Source organism: Lycium ferocissimum, chromosome 4 (assembly GCF_029784015.1).
Source record: "Lycium ferocissimum isolate CSIRO_LF1 chromosome 4, AGI_CSIRO_Lferr_CH_V1, whole genome shotgun sequence".
Lineage (NCBI taxonomy): Eukaryota > Viridiplantae > Streptophyta > Magnoliopsida > Solanales > Solanaceae > Lycium > Lycium ferocissimum.
Genome location: NC_081345.1, coordinates 9,080,095 through 9,092,427, shown reverse-complemented (window position 1 = coordinate 9,092,427; position 12,333 = coordinate 9,080,095).

Here is a 12,333-nt window from a genome sequence, read left to right as displayed (position 1 = left end):
AAATAGAGTACCTTGGTGACATAAGACTTAGTTTTGAAGTGTACTTGCTATATTTGGAAGTAAAAGGTGTCATAGATGATTGAACTGGTTCGTCAATTAATTCCATGATTGAGTATTATGCATTCATTCTCATTCCTCATGCTTACTTCTGTGTTGATGTTCCAAATTGGGGTTTCTATACTTGAATCATATTTTGAATACTCATATATATACATATATATATATATATATATATATATATATATATATATATATATATATATATATATATATAAGGCACATCCGACGGGGGGATGAGGATTTGGCCCATCTTGTGATATGTATAAGGCATATTTGACTGGGGGTGAGGATGTGGCATATTTATGAACTCGTGATCCGAGGTCTGTTCCAAAGTGAGAGGTTTACAGTTCACTTTACGCGGGTTAAGCATAAAAGCTACTACGAGGTTGTTGGTGCTCTAATTGGATTTTAGTATTTTTTTAGAGTCACCACCTAATTTATTAAAGGAAAACTAGGAAAATCGGATAAAAGATTTTTCAAGTAAGAGAGAAATCCTTTGGTACAAAAGTTTGAGCTAAGGGTCCTGGAGATTCCCTTGGGAAGTTTTTACATACCCTAGTATTAAAGATCCATAGAATACGGCTGACCTACGAGCTTCAATGTGTGATCAATATATTATTTGCTTGAAAGTGTTTAATTTTCCATAAAATGTCATTCATTTGTATCATAAACTTCCGAAAAAATTTGGCAAAAAGTCCCCTTTAGAAAGGGGGTTTTTGGGTTTAAAAATCCACATAAGTGTTCAACTTATTTTATTGCCGGACTAGGACACACAAGGGATTTCTCCTGAGTAGAGTCGCTACTTTTCTAGTCCTAATAAAATTGGTTTAGTTCTTATGGGTTTGTTCAAGTCCAATATCATTCACTTTGAAACTCATTTAAGTCAACCTCATTCTAGTCCAAAGTCCATCTTATCTCAACTTGGTCAAAACAAAATCCCTCTTGTTTTCGGTCCATAATGTTTTCAGGCTTTGGCCTAGATCATCTCAAGAAAAATTGCTTGAGTCCAAGTAAAAAAATCCATTTCTGTTTTCAACTAATCACGATTCTTTAAACTTCAAATATCTAGAATTTATTTCAAATGGTTGAAGTGTTTTAACCAAACAAATTCCTTCACACAACCTTTAAATCACCTCTTCATTTCTTGCCTTAAATTTAGGATCTCAACAAAAAAAGAGCAGTTCTCAGTTCCATCAGTGGGCTTGAGGCCCAAACAATTTAAGTATCCTCCATTTTTATCATCCAAATACCTCAAAGAGGCAGAAGGCCCAAATCATTTTACTACTTAACCTTTTTTTTTAAACCGTTTAACTTATCCGAAAACGTTGAGCCAACTTTAAACCTTAGTAAAATCAGATTAAGTACCATTTTTCATGCAAAGTTTAAAATTAACCGAGTTTTGAAAGTGTTTTGGGAGAATTCCTAAAATACTAAGTGTTTCCTAAGTTCTACACATACATAAGGGGTTTCAATATTTTTCATGTCTTTACAAGTACATATATACATATAAAGATTTGAGAAATAAAGGAGAAAAGTTAGGCTGGCCCACTAGTTAGCTATTTCTACCCATAGCTGGGCCTTTATGCAAATATTAGCTTCCCCTTTCATATATTTCTTTCGGACTCGATGAAGAAGATATGTTGGGCCTCAGCCCAATAGGTTTATGCGAGAAATGCAACGGCCCAGATGGCCCGAGAAGGGAGTTCATGCACACAATGAAGGAAAGAAAAGGATTAGGGGGTGTTCATAATTTAATCATCCACAAGGAATATCCAAGAAAAGAAACATTCAATCATTTTGTATAAATGTCCATGTATTACATATGCATTCAGCGAAAATAAACAAAACCCAGCTGCGGGCCCAGAGTCCAAAATCCCATAAACAAAGCCCAACTAAGGTATGGTGAAAGAGCAGGCCCAAATAATGCAAGTTTTGAAAGGAAAGAAGTCCAAAGCAACATCACCTGTAAAATAGGCCCACTTAGTAAAAGATGCACCACATAGAGGCAAACAGGCCCAAAACGATACTATAGAACATATTAAAAGAAAATCCCATAACTTTATTGATGATATACAAGAATACCTATCTGTATACGCTGAAGTGTATACAAGCTATATATCTAGCATACTTCATGTATATTTGATACAAAGATGTCATACTAAACACAGAGTAGAATATCTTGAAACATTTGCCAAAATTTTAGCATAGAATGCTTCTATTTCAAGAGTATGTTACTTAGGCAGGAGACTTAACAACTTTATACTAACCATCTAGATTTCGGACCGCACATTTTGATTCATAATAAACTAGTTTAAACACATGAGACTTTCAACAGCAATGTACACACCAATTACAGATCATGTTTAGTCAAGACAACAATAGCAAACTAGAAACCAATTTAATTTTCCCATTTTTTGAGAGACAAAAGGAGTCTTGGGACATACTTGGCCATTTTAGACATTAGTAACCTCACATGGACTCTTAACATATCCAGGCAATTGAACAGGCATGTAACAAGTATACATAAGCTGGACAGATATACAGCATAGGTATCACTTAGGCATAAACACAACATAACAGGGATAAACAAACTCAATGTTATATAACTTAGGCATGGTGGATATGAAAACTTATAATCAGGCTAATAACCTAACAACATCCCTATATGCAGGTTTCAGGCCCTAAAAGTCAAACAAAACCAACAAGAAGGAGTGTTACAAGAAAGATCTGACTTAGCAATATTCAGAAAATGCAAAAACCAAGTTATTCACAGGCTTTCATTGGACTAACAAAATGACTCAACATATATGGGACTTGTACGTTCTTGAAAGTTAAAACCTAAAGGATTACTAAACTCATTTGGATTTAAAACACATAGTCAGGCAAACTTGCAAAAAATGGGTCAAATAAACTGAATAGGCAGACTATCAACTTGACCACAACAAAAGATTTATCTGGATGGAATGTTACTCTACAGAGATAGAAATGACATGCTTAAGCAGAGTGAATGAGAAAACTAAACTAATCTATCATCCAAAAACATACATACATGAGGTTCTTAGACTAAGCATAATACAACTTTGATCACTAATGGCAACTTTACCAACACACATAGACCCTTTAAACCTAACTGTAACGACCAATTTGGTCGTTATAGTCTTTTTGGCATTTTCTCCCTTTCCTGAGCATCGATTAGCTCAATTTTGACCTAAGGGGACCGTTGACATGCTTCTCGAGGTGTCCAGACCGGATTCGGGAAAGTTTCGTGAATATAGGCTTAAAGTGAAAAATAGTTGACCCAAAGTTAACCTTTAGGTAAACGAACCTTTTTCAAAATTTCATCTATTTCGAGAGGTCCGGAGGGTCATTTAGAACTAGGGTGTATATTTGGTTTGATTCCCAATGCACTCGGATGCATTTCGGGACTTGAGTTGGGGAATTGGAATTAAGGCATCAGGGGTTGACTCGGTCAACGAGACCTCCGTTGGGAATTTTGAGGCCACGGATGCATCCGTAGCACATTTTTATGTGTGTCTATGTGTTTGGTATGTGAGCAGATGGCCTCGAAAACTAGTCAGAAAATTGGATCAAATGGTGAAACTTAGGAAGTTTTCTGGTGTCTGGTGCCCACCTTGGCGGCATCAGCACCGCGGCAGCGGTACCGCTAGAGCGATAACCCTGCGGCTGTAGCGGCCCAAGAGTTTTAGTCTTGACCACTGAAGCGGTCATGTGATAGCTGAAGCGGAGCTGCTAGGGCGGTCCCAGTACCGCTAAAGCGGTGACAGGCAGTTTGTAAAAATTAATAAAGTTTTAAAAGTCCTATAGACACTCATTATTTCCCATTTCGAAATTAGAGCCTTGGGGAACAGTTTTTCGAGATATTTTGGAGACATTCTTGGACGTAAATCTTGCCTATTCCTTTACTCTTCCTTAATGACAATCATCCTAGATTTTTCCCTTCCCTTTAATAATCCCTTAGTGATGGAAGTTGAAAGAGGTTTTGATGAACTCTTCCATAGGCTCATGTATGAGGAAATTGATGATGTTTATGTTAGATTTTGATGAATCTAAGCTTATTAATCATATATCTTCCATTTCTAGTGTTGAATTTCGGAGTCAATGAATTAGGGTTTATACCCAATTTGAGGGTTTTACTTGAAATTAGAAATTAGGCTAATCCTTGAGTTAAATCATCAATTAGTAGTTGGGTTATGATCACCTAGTACTTAATTTGGTATTTTGCTCCCGAATTTCCCATTTTGCCTTTGTGGGCCCGTTTTCCTAATTTTTAGGGCTAGAATTGACCTAATTTGAATAGTAGCAATATTAGGATCATTCTACATTTTTTCTAATCTAGAATTCGATTATGCTTAGACTACTTTGGTTCTGAGGTTCAGCGAAAAGGCAAGACAAAGAAGTGAGTTGTTGGTGTAGCGGTTCGACTATCTAGGTAGGTTATGGCTTACCTTTGGTTAGACTTCATACAGCGAAGCACATATTTAGATTATATTGTCGTAGACAGCATGTGAATCTTTGGGTATGAAGTCGGGATGGATATTGCCTTAGGTGGGCCCTGTTGTGTGTTGGGGCTAGCTACCCCGTTATGTGTGATTTGATTGTTCTATTGTGCCGGCTTGATGCCATGAGTCGTTGACAGATATTGGATTCTGTTTTATCATATTGGTTATGATGTAGTTGGCATACCCATTGTTGGTATTTGTATTTAGATATATTATTCGTGTACCCACTGTGGTACTTATAATTTAGTTATATTATTGGCATACCCAATGTGGTACTTGTGATTCGGTTATATTATTGGCATACCCACTGTTGGTATTTGTGATTCGGATATATTGTTAGCGTACCCATTGTTGGTACTTGTCAAGTTGAGCATGATTATTGATGTGATTCATGCATTGGACGCACTCTCATTTTCATGATACACTGTTGAGATGTCGATGATACTTGATAAAACTCTTTTACTTGAGTGACGTGAGATGACCGATGTCCGATGTTCATCCCAGAATCATTGAATGAGTGAAATTGATACTTGATAAACCTCTTTTACTTGAGTGATGTGAGATGGCCGATGTCTGATGATCAATTCCAGAATCGTTGTTGCATGGCCGATATCCGATGTTAGTTCCGAAATCGTTGTTAGTGCATGGACTCCGCGGGTCCCCCAGGATGGCGTCGGTGAGAATCCCCCGTGGGCAAAGATCCGCGATCCCGTCTGTCTGTTTGGCAAAGATCCATAACGGTTGGCACTTAGACTTCTCGAATCACGCTGGGTTGTTCTATTGAGACGTCGATATTTCTGTGCGGAGTACATGTGTACACCGCATTTGCATGGCATTGCATTGCATTCATACTATTATTGCATTGCATTGCATTATGATTCGGTTAAGTTGCTTGGTGATTGTATTGTGATGTTGGATTGGATTGGATATATCCAGACTTGACATATTTGGGATTAGATGCTTACACTGGCAATGATGAATACTTGGAATTAATTATATTATCTTATACTTGTTGGTTTATTTGCTTATCTGCCTTATGATTTGAATTGTGTTAGCTATGCTTAGTCGGTCGATGATGCCTACCAGTACTGTTGTCTTGTATTGACCTACACTTGTTGCATTCTTTTATGAATGCAGAGTATCAGGTCGGATCCACTTCTGTGACGCGTGGCTGATAGTCGCCTCAGCTCTATTCTCGAGTTTCCAGGGTGAGCATGGCCATCAGTCGCCTTGAAGACTTTCCTATCTTATGTCCTATTTTATTCAGAGACATAGACACTTACGTATCAGTATTCCAGATTGTATTATTTTCCTTAGATGCTCTTGTATTATTCAGACTAGACCCTGGGGTGTCGTTATTATTCCACACTATTCTGCTACTTCTATATATATATATATATATATATATATATATCATGAGACTTACGTATTTAATCTTTTCCATTGTGTAATTCATTCTTTTATGTATTTATTCATATGTTGGGTTGAGGGTTCGCTTACTGAGGTAGAAAGGTAAGTGCCCGCACGATTTAGGCAAAATAGGTCGTGATAAGTTGGTATCGCAGACCTAGGTTAACCGGTCTTTAATACAAGAGTGTGTCTAGTAGAGTCTCGTGGATCGGTATGATGAGCTTCGTACTTATCTACAGGAGGCTATAGGACATTTAGAAAATCTCACTTTCTTATCATTCTTCATGCTACTTTATTCAATTTGATATCTGGAAAGATCAAATTGGTATCTGACTCCATTCTCTTCTCTCACAGATGGTGAAGACTCGAGCTACATTGCCTCGAGGTCAGGTGCCAAAGGTCGTAGCTACGGCTGGCACACGAGGGCGCACTACAGCCAGGGGACGCGGCAGAGCGAGAGGCCGCGGGGGTTGCCCCCACCCGTGCGTAGCTCTGCGCGTGGGCCGGCGGCGAGAGAGGTCTCCATCTTTCGAGCCGAGTATCAACCGGACAGAGACCGGCCGCGAGAGGATGGGTGGCTCCCAGCACGGACACGGCTGAGGTTACGCCCGACCGGCCACAGACACTATGGCCAGGATTCTACTTCACCTTAATGCCTGGCAGGTGGCCGCCGGTATTACTACTCCCGACGGGGGTTCACAGACTAGGGTTGGGGTGCAGACCCCTGAGCAGGGACCTACGTGGGCAGCACATCCTGCCGCAACTATGGCTCCTCGCATTGATGCGATACCCATCCCTGGTGAGAATATTAGGCACATAGAGGGTGCTGTTATGACTGCTGCTGATCAGGACATGGTTGCGAGATTCAGGAAGTTAGAGCCGCCAAGGTTTTCTGGTACCTCGTCTGAGGAAACCTATGAGTTTATTCTTGATATGCATGAGTTGCTGCACCATATAGGGATAGTGGAGACCCACGGCGTTGATTATGTGTCCTACCAGTTTCGCAGCAACGCGAAGACGTGGTGAAGGTATTTCGTGACGTGCGGACCGGAGGGTTCTCCTCCTTGACTTAGACTCGATTCACCGGGCCTTCCTTGAGAAGTATGTGCCCAGGCCCCTTGGAGAGAGGCGCGCGAGGGGAGGTTTACACCTTGGCGAGAGGGCATATCTTTGGATTCCTATGTGACCCGTTTTCTTTATCGCTGTTATTCTACTCCGTTGATCCCTACTGAGGCTGATAGGATCAGGCGCTTTGTTGGAGGACTAGTTGGCTCTCTACAGATTCCTTATCTTCAGATGGAGTCTATGGGAGCTTCCTTCCAATCCATTATCGAGCATGTTTTTATGGTTGAGGGTGCTAAGGCCCGTGCTTTTGGTGGTGGTGACAAGAGGCCACATCAGACTGGTAGTTTTGGGGGTTCTAGTTCGAGGGGCGCTGGTCAGTTTTCGAGGCCACCTCATCCATATTTTGATCGTCCCGTGCATTCGACGTTGCCGGCTTCCGCTAGTGATCCACCTAGGTAGAGAGCTCCTGAGAGCTCATTCTCCAGACCAGTGGACAGGGCTGCTTCATCAGGATCTTCATCTTTTGTGTTTCAACATTCGACTTCTCTTACCTGTTATTCTTGTGGAGAGGTTGGGCATGTTGCTAGGAGATGTCCCGACACGGGCGGGGATTATCGATCCGAGGGACTCCTCGTCATCGAGTCGTTGCGGTGGGACTTCTCAGAGAAGCGGTGTTCAGTCAGGCCGCGGTACTTCCCACGGTTCTATAAGTGGTTGCCAGCTAGCTAGAGGTGGTTCCCAGAGTACAAGTGTGGGATCTCAGACTGGGCGTGGTAGAGCCCATTGTTACTCATTCCCTGGTAGGACCGAGGCAGAGGCCTCATATGCTGTGATTTTCGGTACTATTTATGTCCGTCATAGAGCAGCCTCTGTATTATTTGATCTTGGATCGACCTATTCGTATGTATCTGCATTTCATGTTGTTGGTTGGGATTTGTCTTGTGGTAGTATAGATATACCTGTTCATGTGTCTACTCCGGTCAGAGATTCTGTGATTGTTGATCGAGTCTACCGGTCTTGTTTAGTTACTTTTATAGGGTATAACACTTGGGTATATTTGATGATCCTCGATATGGTGGACTTTGATATTATATTGGGTATGTCTTGGCCTTCTCCCTATCATGCAATCTTGGACTATCACGCCAAGACAGTCACCTTAGCCATGCCGGGTATCCCTAGGCTTGAGTGGAGATGTACTCCTAGTCCCGCTTTGAAAAAGATAATTTTCTTCCTTTAGGCGAAGAAGTTAGTAAGTAAGGGGTGTTTAGCTTATTTAGCTCATGTTCGTGATATGACGGTTGCATCTCCACCCCTTGAGTCTATCCCTATCGTGAGCGAGTTCGCGGAGGTATTCGCGTCGGATCTGCTGGGTATGCCACATGATCGCGATATTGATTTATGTATCAACGTGGATCCGGGCACCCGTCCTATTTCCATTCCACCATATCGGATGGCACCTGCTGAGTTGAGGGAGCTTAAGGAATAATTACAGGATTTGTTGAGCAATGGGTTCATTAGACCGAGTGTCTCCCCTTGGGGTACTCCTGGGTTATTTGTGAAGAAGAAAGATAGAACCATGAGGATGTGCATTGATTACTGCCAGTTGAACAAGGTCACTATTTGAAACAATTTTCCTATGCCTCGTATTGATGATCTGTTTGACCAACTTCAGGGTACTTCGGTATTTTTGAAGATTGATTTGCGTTTCGGCTATCACCAATTGAAGATCAGGGCGGAGGATATTCCGAAGACATCCTTTCGGACTAGATATGGACACTATGAGTTTTTAGTGATCTCTTTTGGGCTTACCTGTTATATCCCGCATTTTGTACGTCGGAATATTTTAAGACAATTGCGGGAAGTTAAGGGCAAGACCATCTTCAAAAAAATTATTTTAGCATAAGTTGGTTATGAATATTATTTATGAATATTATTGAACGGAAATATTGAGAAAGGCAAGGGGCAAGAAGAGAAATTCGCAAGAGGGGCCGTGAAAATAATGCGGAAGGCTAGGGACAAAATGGTAATATTGAAGAAAGTCGAGGGGCAAAATGGTAATTTCACCAAGGGTTCATGAAAGTTCCCCAAAGGAGTCCAAATTAGTCATGTGATGAAAAGAAAAAGAAAAGAAGGAAAAAAAAGATGACAAAATAAGTCATCTTTCCATGGAAATTAAAAGAAGAATCTAGAGAGAGGGGGGCATGTGCCCCTCACATGCATGTAATATATATATATATAAGAGAGGTCCATCTTATAAAGCAAGAAAAAAAAAAAAAAAATGAAGAACAACAAAGCCAAGGCCATTCGCCAAGGCTAGAGAAAAGAAGAGAAAAGAAAAAAAAATTTAAGTCTTCAATCCTTGGTTCAAAATTATGTTCTTCAAGTATTTCTACCAAGTCAAGGATGCTCTTTAATGTGGTGCAATGGTTGGAGCAAGAAAACTACCCCTTGTGGCAAGTTACAAATTCTAGTCAAATGGAAAATTGGGGAAGAAGGTAAGATTCAATCCTCTTTTATATGTTTTATGGATGTTTGGACGGATTGCTACATGAAGAAATGGATGGGAATCATGAAAATATGCATGTTGTTGTTGAGCCATGTGAAGTGTGTGGTGGCCGTGTATGCCATGTTGTGTAGAGGAAATGGATTAATTGTCTTTAGTATGTTTGTGTGTTGATGTAGTGTGTGGAGAAAGAATGAAATTCATGAAGTCATACATGTTGATGTTGTAGCCGTGTGTGGGCTGTTTTGGAGGGGAGAGGATGAACTAATTTTATGTAACATTTGGTTGTTGTTTGTTGTGAATTATGTGATGAAAATAAAGGTTTAATAACTCAAGTTGAAGTTGTAGTTTCTTGCGGGCTGATTTGGAACCTAATGTAATTTCAACATGCTTTCTTGAATTTATGGAAATAATGTTGTAAACATGTGGATTATTGACATAGTTTATGAATTTTGAAGAAAGAAATGTATTATTGATGTTCTCTTAAACTTAATGATTTCGGGTTCCATGGGGTAATGGATGGGTTGTTTCGAATATTATATGGATTGCTTGAAATGTTCTTAAATCATGTTGGAATGGTCTCGGAATAATATTGAACGAACGATCAATAATGTGAGTTTGAATGGGCGTAGTTTATTTGAAAGTGAATGAAATGTTATTGAATTAAATTGAATATGTTTGGAAATGCTATTGTTAGTTTTATTGTTGATATTGTGGCCGAGTTCCATTCTCGGGCTGTTGTCGTTGAATTGGGCCGAGCCATATTCTCGGGACGATGTATTTACAGGGGAAATGCTGCCGAAATTTCGGCAGACAAAGTGTTGCTTTAAAGAATCAACTTATAAATGCCCCTAACTAAGGTTTGGTAAATGCGACCATTTGTAGATTTTTGGCGGATTTGGAGCTTGAATTTGGAGGAGCGTAAGAAGCGGAAAAAAGGTATGTAAGACCTTACTTTCTTTCTTTGGCATGTCTTAGACGTATAGGCTTGATTTCGCGCCTCGGGGACTTCCCTAACTCTAGAAATCCGAGATTGAAAAATAGTTACTATTCATTCGGTGACATTGAACCAAAGATGCTTGAATAGTGAAAGAAAGGTCGAAACACCCTAGAACTTGCAAGAATGAGACCCGATCACCCTAAGGCTTCCATAAGCAACATTATGAAACGTTTATACGTAAATTATGTACGCCGCCTCATTTGACCGAGGTGGGCCCACTATTCCCCGGATTCCCCTCCTGTTGTCCTATTGGGCTTATTTGCCATTCTATAGCTAAGCACACTTATGGATATCCTTCCGACTACTAAGTAAAAGTTGTTTTAACTAAACCCTCGACCCCAAGGTATGATTTTCCTTACTAAAAGTTTACGAGTGTTTTCCAAAAAAAAAAAAATATATATATATATATATATACATTTTTCCTTAAAAACTAAGTTTTACAATATTGACAATTTTTACGACTTAAACAACGACTATAATCCTATGATGATTATGAATCTATGATGCCTATGATCCTACGACGACTATGATCCTATGATGACTATGATGTCTATGATTCTATGATGTCTATGATTCTATGGGGTCTATGATTCTATGGGGACTATGATCCTATGATTCTATGGTGACTATGACTCTATGATGACAATGATCCTATGATGTCAGATATGCTATGCCTATGACCCGATATGCTATGCTATGTTCTAGGTTGATAGTCTCGCCTTATGATTATCATTCCTCCAAGGTGAGACAAAGCGTCCATGATTACTCCATAATGCGATCGGAGGATTCCGACCTTACGTCACTCCGATAAGTACATGATTTTCCTTGGGCTCTCTTTGCATGCTAAATATGAACAAGGGTTGGGGGGATGGGAACTTGAATACTTGGAAATTGGGAAGGAACTATGTTTCATTGCCACACTGGTCAGGCTGGCTTATCATCCCGGACGCGGGATGCCCGGATTTATGACGCGGGATTTAGCGGAGCTGGAGTATTCCGGCGCTATGTGGGCGAGCCGCCTCGTACGGTGCTATGACCTGATATGACCAAGTAAGCATGCATGGCATCCGCCCCCAGGGGCACTCATATGCACAGGTTACTCTGCTAGCCTATAATATGTTCTATGTTCTCCATGCAGTATATGATTCCTATGTACAGGTCGCAGCTTGACATGACATGTTCTATGTTTCTATGCGGTTATTGTTCATGTATACATGTCTTACTATGTTACTATTCATGCCTTACATACTCAGTACATTGTTCGTACTGACCCCTCTTCTTCGGGGGCTGCGTTTCATGCCGCGCAGGTACACCCGACGACGCAAAGTTAGCATAGAAGATGTTTCAGCGAAGTTGGCGAACTCCGTTTGCTGGGAGTGTAGCCGAGTCGGCGCACACGTGCTATGATATCGATTACGTTAGAGACTTTGAGACGAGTCGTGGGTTTTAGAGTGTTGTGCCATGAGTTGAGTTTTGTTGATGTATTTTATTTTTCTAAAAGCAACATAAAGAATCTTATTATGAAACGACGAAAAGATTTTGAAAAAAAAATTTTACTATGTATTTTACTTTACTTTGTCAAAAAAAAAAAAAAAAAAAACATGTGTGTACTAAGAGTCGCGGGTTCGCTCGGCTCCGAATATGGGGTCGGGTGCCCATCACACCCTAGTAAAGTCGGGGTGTGACAAAGTGGTATCGAGCGAGGAGTCGGTCCAAGGGTTGTCTGCAAAGTCGTGTCCGGTAGAGTCCGTTTATGGGTGTGAAGCCGGCCACAT